The following is an 8,083-nucleotide window of genomic DNA, read 5'->3' as shown; positions in this document are numbered from 1 at the left end:
TCAAGGTCTTATAATGCAATTCAAAAGCATAAATGAACGAGGAAAAATATAGACATGAAATCACAAAATATGAAAAACTGATCATTTACAGATATTTGTTTCACAGTGGACACTTTCAGAATAAAAGGTACATGAACTGTCACTTGGGTTGTACCTTTTCAAAATATACAAATTTGTACCTACTAATTAATATATTAATATTTAAAGGGTATACAGTATCTAAAAAAAATACTATAACTAATACTAATCCTAAGTGTTCCTCTTAAATTTTTTTGCAACTAATATATACTTTTGAGGTACTAATAAGGACAATTTAAGCGCAAATGTGTAACCCCAGTGACAGCTCACAAACATTTATTTCTGAGAGTGTAGGCAATGACAAACTGTACTCATGACAGGTATTCGCAATTTTGAAACTCATACTCTGCTGTTTATAAAATAGGTAAAGGACAAAATAGCACAATTTAACGTGAGTTTTGCATATGTTTTTACTCATTTTGTACATGTAAGTTTCAAACAAATAAAGCTAAGTCAACTTAAACATTTTCACCACAGAAAATAATCAATGATTGTAAGGTTTCATTTCATAACTTTTTATGTGGTTTAAGTATACCATAAACATAAATATACCCTCAACTGTCTCTGAATTCTTAGATTAAATCTCACAATTCGGACTTTTTAAAATTCTGAGTTTAAATTCTTTATAACTAAAGGCTGATCTATACTTCTGTGTCAAGCGCATATGTACGCTGCGACGCAGCCTATGCATAGACACAAAGCCCTCGCCGTGGTCGTCGGCGACGCTGACGTGCACCTTTCAAAAAAAATTAACTATATGTCGCAACAACATGTAGCACAAGCTCTGTGATTGGTCCGCTTGGTATCGCTGACGAGTGCTGGTGGAGGTGAGAGCTACGCGAGCTCGAAGCAGCAAGGCTGCGTCCAAAACCGCATACTTCCATACTATACAGTATGCTAAATCCAGTATGCGATCAGAGTAGTTTGTCCGAATTCATCGAATTCGAAAATCAGTGTGCGAGAAGTACCCGGATGACTTACTACTTCCGGCAAGATTTTGGAGTGCGCATCCCATCCATGCTGTGCTATGCCGTGATGCCCCGTGAAGGAATTCATGAATGGGAGTAAATCGACGCAACTTATGCTGGTAGGTCACGTGACCATAACAAAATGGTGGACGTAGTACGTCTGAATTCAATTCATACTTTTCATATTCATACAGTATAAAACGTATTTTTCTATCAGTCGAGTAATACGTTTAAATTCAAATGCAGTTCCTACTGAGTAGTAGGCAGTTTCGGATGCAGCCCGAGTGTTTTAAAGTGTGGAGTCATGTGAAGGAGCTTCGGATGGAAACTGTTGTTTTGTGTTTACCTGATTAAAGTTGTTGCATGTCAATTCCTGCCTCGAAATGAGTTTGAACCACCTGTACATTAAGGTAGTGTTCAGAAAAAAAAAACATCGGCAAAGAAACTTAACATAGAGGAACATAAACACCTACAGCCATCTAGCGTTTCAGCAGTGTTATTGCTGATGTAACAGAGGCCAGCAAGTGAAGTGCTGTGCAGGTAAAACCTAACTATCCTAAAAGAACCTCTGTATCCTAAAAGTTTGGACAGGTTGGTGAACCTTTCTCCCCTTTCCAAAACCTGAAACTCCAGAGGAGACATGCCAGCATGGATCAAGCTTTGTGAAGGGCGCTAAAAGAGCAGAGCCAAGTTGGTTTTGTTTTCGATATTCACATTCAATGATAGACGGCAATATCTCATACGCCTCTTACATTACGTTAAAAAGATACAAAAATACAAAGCAGGTTTTACATAGCAGGCAAAATTACATATCAACAGAACAAAACAGAGATGTGATCACAAACTGAGCACTTGCAGTCAATACACTTATCATTCATTCATTCTCTTTTTGGCTTAGTCCCTTCATTGATCTGGGGTTGCCACAGCGGAACAAACTGCCAACATATCCAGCATATGTTTTATGCAGCAGATGCTCTTCCAGCTGCAACTTTACTATGGAAAACATCCATACACACTCATTCACACATACACTATGGACAATTTAGCCTACCCAATTCCCCTGTACCGCATGTCTTTGGACTGTGGGGGAAACCAGAGCATCCGGAGGAAACCCACGCGAACGCAGAGAGAACATGCAAACTCCTCACAGAAACGCCAACTGGCCTAGCCGAGGCTCAAACCAGCGACCTTCTTGCTGTGAGGCGACAGCATTACCTACTGCACCACTGCGTCGCTTAAACTTATTATATATACTAATATTTGCTGGTAGGGAAAATCTATATGTTCACTTCTGCTTTTTATACTTTGATTTCAATGTATTTATTTTTTTTCTCTCAACTGCAAATTAGTTCAAGTTCAAAACAAAGTGCTCTCAAACATACTAAGAGTAAAAGGTACTGTGCATTGTTATGGGTCAATTATGCAAATATTCCCCACGAATCCATCAATTTCTCCTTTCTGGCTGTTCTTTCTATGACTGAATAATGTTGAAGCACTGTCCATGCACGTTTCCTCGTCGGATTGTAACGCAATATATCATTGCACAACAATTACTCTATCAGGCTTTTTGGCTAAAAAAAAAATCACGGTTTCATTTGTTATTAATAGATTATTTTTAAATCTCAAAAATGACTAATTATATACCTGGTAATGTCTGACACCGGCGCATACACACTGTAATAGATAAGCCAGGCGCGAAAGCTTGACAGGCGTAGCAACAGTAACTATGGAGGGCGGAACTTAGCAAAGGGTCAATTATAAATGCACGGCTACACGCATTGTATGCACCATGGGTCATGACTATCACTTGACGCAGAACTATAAACCCGGCTTAATTCTTAATATCTTAATTGTAATTTTTTAAAGCTGCACGTTTAAAACTCAAAACTGCAAAATACAAAATCAGTTATGCGGAGAAAAAAATAATGCAAGATTTCAGCTCATAAGTTTATAAATGATTGCAAGATAAACGTAAATTGTTCATTGTCTGGGGTAAAACATGAAAGATAAAGATGTAAAAACTATGGGGAAAAGTGACAATTGTTAGATGGTAACTTGCAATAATTTGTGAGATAATTTCATTTTGTCTTCTGTGCTATATGCACAAGTCAATTTCAAATTATTTAAAGAGCAGACAAAAATAAAACTGATATAAAATCAAAAAACAATGACTTGTGGTAGATACATGTTTGATAAATTTAAACATACCAGATGTATATTCTGTACATACAGCAGAGAAAATAAGTATTGAATACGTCACCATTTTTCTCAGAAAACATATATAAAGGTGCTGTTGACTTTAAATTTTCATCAGATGTTGGTAACAACTAAACAAATCCACACATGCAAAGAAAACAAATCTAATTAGTTTACAAATGAAGTTATGTGTAATAAAATGAAATGATGCAGGGAAAAAGAATTGAACACATGAATAAAGAAAGGTGTAGAAAAGCAGTGGACGCCCAGACAGCAGCTGAAATCTCTCAAGAAGTTATTCAGCAACCCCCTGCCCTCCATCAGTGTAAATTAATAGTAGCTGATTCAGTCCAACATCTACATTAACAGGATGATGAAAATATAACCAGATAAGACATTTCAGCAAGACAATGATCCAAAACACAGCCAAGGAAACTCTCAAATGCTTTCAGAGAAAGAAAATCAAGCTGTAGAATAGCCCAGCCAATCACCTGACTTGAATCCAATAGAGAATACAATATAAAGAAGAGATTTGATAGACAAGACCAACAGAACGATCAAGATTTTTACGCTCTGTCGAAGTCTGTGAAGGGGTGGCGCAGTAGGTAGTGCTGTCACCTCACAGCAAGAAGATTGCTGGTTCGAGCCTCGGCTGGGTCAGTTAATGTTTCTGTGTGGAATTTGTATGTTTTCCCTGCGTTCGCGTGGGTTTCCTCCGGGTGCTCCGGTTTGAGTCCAAAGACATGCGGTACAGGTGAATTGGGTAGGCTAAAATTGTCTGTAGTGTATCAGTGTAAATGAGTGTGTGTGGATGTTTCCCAGAGATGGGTTGCGGCTGGAAGGGCATCTGCTGCGTAAAAACATGCTGGATAAGTTGTTGGTTCATTCCGCTGTGGCAACCCTGGATTAATAAAGGGACTAAACCGAAAAGAAAATGAAAATGAATGAAGTCTGTGAAATCCTGCAAGTGTAAGATAGAGACATGGATTTATACACTGCAAAAACCTGAATATTTCTGCCTTTTTCACATTAAAAACTTATCATGTTGTTCAGTGAGATAGTGTGCTTTTGCATCTGTGCACTGAGACTGAGTTTGTGTGTGTTTCTGAGCATAATTATTCTGAGGATCTGCTCCTCAGATGCTCAAACACAAACTACACTGCTGACTTAGCTGAAAACCAAACACAGAAAAGAGCGTGAAGAAAGAAACAGTTTGATTTTATCTTTCTCAGGTGGCGCAGAAAGCCAAACGATATCAGCACTTTTAAATCCCCTTAGATCTCTTTAATATCTCCTAGACAATGTTTAGATTGAACAGAGAGCGTGTGGAAACTTTGCTTCTTGAATTATTACCTTAAGCAATTTCACGTCTGCTCTAAAGAAGTCTCTAACTTAACCATGGATTTCAGACACTTAAACCATGTAAAAACTAACTCTATCCCAGGACCGCTGCTGGCCAAAAGGGTCCCCTAAGCAAAGTTTTACTGTGGTGCCCCCACAGAGGAACAAAATCACACAAACATTTAAACATGTATGTATGTATGTATGTATGTATGTATGTATGTATGGTATGTATTTATTTATTTATTTATTTATATGCATAAATATGCATATAAACTCTCAAATTATACTTGGACGTTCAAATGTTTACATTACAAAATAATAGCTTACATAAAAATAAACACTGTCATGTGTTCTGCAGAAACATCATTTCAAACATTTACAAAGGGTAAAGAATAAAACCCTCTCTGTACCTGTAGATATGGACGGTCCTCAGTGCTGCATCCTGTAGCTGTGCAGCTGCTGGTGTCTCTGGAGCAGTGCTGGTCAGGCCACCTCATCTTCTTTTGTGACAAATTTAAGCATTGACCTCCATGTACAATACAGAAAAAATTAGTCATTTAAAGAAAAAAGCTCATGACATACTATTAAGACAATGGGCTAGTCAAGCACTCTTCATAATGTTTACAAAACTACAATCAAAATGTGGATTTAATTTGCATTGTAATCTATGGTGACAAAAGCTGACCCTTGTTTTCAGTATAAATCAAAGACATTTGTGGTTTTTAAGAATGAATCGGTGTATTTTTAAACAAAAACTTTTGTTAACATTCAGAAAAAATAATCATTAATGAATTCATGCTATAAAAATGGTTTCTGGCCCGTGATTTACATTAATTTGACTCATTTTATATAATTGATCTTCCAGAAATCACAGAATAAGTTGGTTTTGTTATTTCATACTGTAATGCACAAAAAAGACTAAAGAGACTTTATTGACATAGCAGTGATACAAGCAATAACAGCAATAAGAAATGTATAGAAATAGACAAAGCAATAAACAATGATAACTGCTGTCTGCAAAGAATTGTGCAGTGCATGTGTATCTAGCTAGTGTGCAAACAGAATTGTAAAGTATTGCACAATTAACACTAATTGAGTTTGTGTAATTAGCAGCAACATGGGGAAGAGGGGCAAACGCGAAAAGTCATAGAACATGTCCTGTCTAAAGCACAATGCATAGCAGTTGTGGTGAAGTTTAAACGTTAGCCTCACTAGTTTACTTGAACAACCAAAAATATGTTTTCCAGATTCATGGAAGTTACCTGAAGGTGATGCACACGATTCATCTTGTACTTTCTTCCTATTTTCGGCTCCAGACTGCTGTTGTCTTTTTCCGTGCATAAAGCTGCAACTTGCATCTAATATAATTATATGCAGCTCGCAACCGCAAAGATTAGTGGACCGGGCCGCGCTACGCGCACGCGGCTATGCGCGTGCACGAAAAATTACGTCACATGTTTGTTTATGCGTCCGCCTTAAAATGATTTTTAAATGTGTTTAACAACATATTATCAATGAATGTTTTATCTACACGCAGTTTATGTTGATATTAGTAAATAAATATAAAAAAAAATTTTGAGCAGTTGATGTGACCCCGAGTTGAGGCCCTACGCAGCCTGTACTCTGTATTTTAGAAATATTATAAGAAATTACTTATATAGGAATAATGCTGTCAAGGTGTGTCGATCTGCATTTTTTTATGTGTTTTTGACTTGTTATTGTCAAAACATCACCAAAAACTAAACAATGCAAATCAATTTGATGTCAAAACCTTGACGTCTATTTTACATCGATGGCCTTCTGACCACCAACATAACGGCATAAAAAAATATTATAAAAGTTTTATTAATCTGAACGTTTATGTTCCAGATGACAAATTAAGAGTGTTTGTTATAATCCCTAAAATGCATGTAAACTATCTTGATGTCAAAATAACATCAAATTGACTTCTAAAATAGGTGTCGAAAATGTCTTGTCCTGTAACCAATTTCCGACATGTTTTTTTTTTAATGTTGTTTAGTCAAAAATGTCACTAAAAGTTACTTTTAGAAACTTTTCAATTTCAAAAGGTGTTGGAGGAAAGATCCCATGATGTAATTCAAAAGCATAAATGGAAAAAAAGCATAAATCAAAAAAATAAACTGTTCATTTCTGGATATCTTTACAGGGTAATTAAGCAAATAAAGTGTATTGTGGCACAAATAGCTCATAAACCCCAAATTTTCGTTCTGATGGCATGTGTTGATCTTGATCACCAAGTTTCTCCACGCATCAGAGCCTCTGACAGATGAACCGTCCATTAAATAGTAACAAAGTCTCCCTCCTCAACTTCACCTGACACTCTGCCGTCTGCAAACTGACACGCTGGAGATGATCCAAAGATGAAAGTTACACTAATGAGCTCAATCGTTCGGTTTACGCTGACGTTTACCCCAGAATGCCAGCTTAGCTTTCAGGTCCACCATCGTGCCACCAGCATGCGACTGTTATTCTGTTCTGACGCACTGAAGGTTTCCCATGTAATCCATTAATAACCAGACTAGTAGCCCAATCTGGAAAAAAAGCTACAAAAAAAAATAAATAGAATAAAACTGTTAGATTCAATTTGCCCAACTGGATTACAATTACATTCTGAGTATAAAGGTGATTTATATATGGTTTAAAAATTAGGAATTCAACAGCCCTTCAGTATAATGATGTATGCCACACAAAAATGGTATCGATAAACATAAAATGACGTGTTATTTTAAACACTCCTTCCACATTCTGGGAGTTTGCAATAGCCCTCCCAAATAGCAAAATTTATCTGGCCCACACAATCAGGTTTTGACAATCTGGTACATGACTGGACCAAGTCTGGCTTTCAGACAAGGGCCAAACCTGGACCATATCTGGGTCAAGTCACAACCAAGTTAATGACTCATAACTAGGACTGAACTGGGCCTGATAGGTTGGTGTGTCACGATTTCAATTAAATTGATTAACCGATAAAGCATTTTCCTTTGGGGCACACTATGGGTGAAGCGACCTGATTGGTAGAATTTTTTTACTTTGTAAAGATTATTTATAAACTAATTTTGGGAGAATCATGTGCTTATGATGGAACACAGCTGGTACCGCATTAGTTAATTCATGATTCACCAATCAGATGATTCCTAAGCCACTGTAAATATTCTAAGTTCCATTTCACAGCTATCTTCGTTTTGAAGAATGCCCCTTCCACCCCTATTGCTTCTCCTTTCCTAGATGGATGACATGGTGGCCCAGTGGTTAGCACTGTTGCCTCACAGCAAGAACGTCACTGTCTCTTGTCCTTAACAAGCCAGCCGACGTAACTGTGCAGAGTTTACACATTCTCCCTGTGCTCATGTGGGTTTCCCCAGGTCCCCCGGTTTTCCTTCCACCGTTCAAAAATAGGCAACTTGCACTAATTAACTAATCCAAATCTGCATCATAGACATGCTCTTAGTAAGTAGTTATCTCTTGAGAGCAATCAC

The 8,083-nt window shown here is 37.3% G+C and overlaps 1 long non-coding RNA gene across 1 annotated transcript; it reads right to left on the bottom strand.

Moving 5' to 3' along the window:
- Positions 1-2,983: 2,983 nt before the first annotated feature.
- LOC141379273 (uncharacterized) lies at positions 2,984-6,038 on the bottom strand. Its single transcript, XR_012395793.1, has 3 exons — positions 5,849-6,038; positions 4,997-5,112; positions 2,984-4,203 (listed from the first exon to the last, which is right to left on the bottom strand). It is a non-coding gene; the product is annotated as an uncharacterized lncRNA (long non-coding RNA).
- Between the last annotated feature and the right edge of the window lie 2,045 nt (positions 6,039-8,083).

This window comes from Danio rerio, chromosome 20 (assembly GCF_049306965.1).
Source record: "Danio rerio strain Tuebingen ecotype United States chromosome 20, GRCz12tu, whole genome shotgun sequence".
Taxonomy (NCBI): domain Eukaryota; kingdom Metazoa; phylum Chordata; class Actinopteri; order Cypriniformes; family Danionidae; genus Danio; species Danio rerio.
The sequence above is the reverse complement of the archived record's forward strand: the minus strand, read 5'-3'. Positions and strand labels throughout refer to the sequence as shown.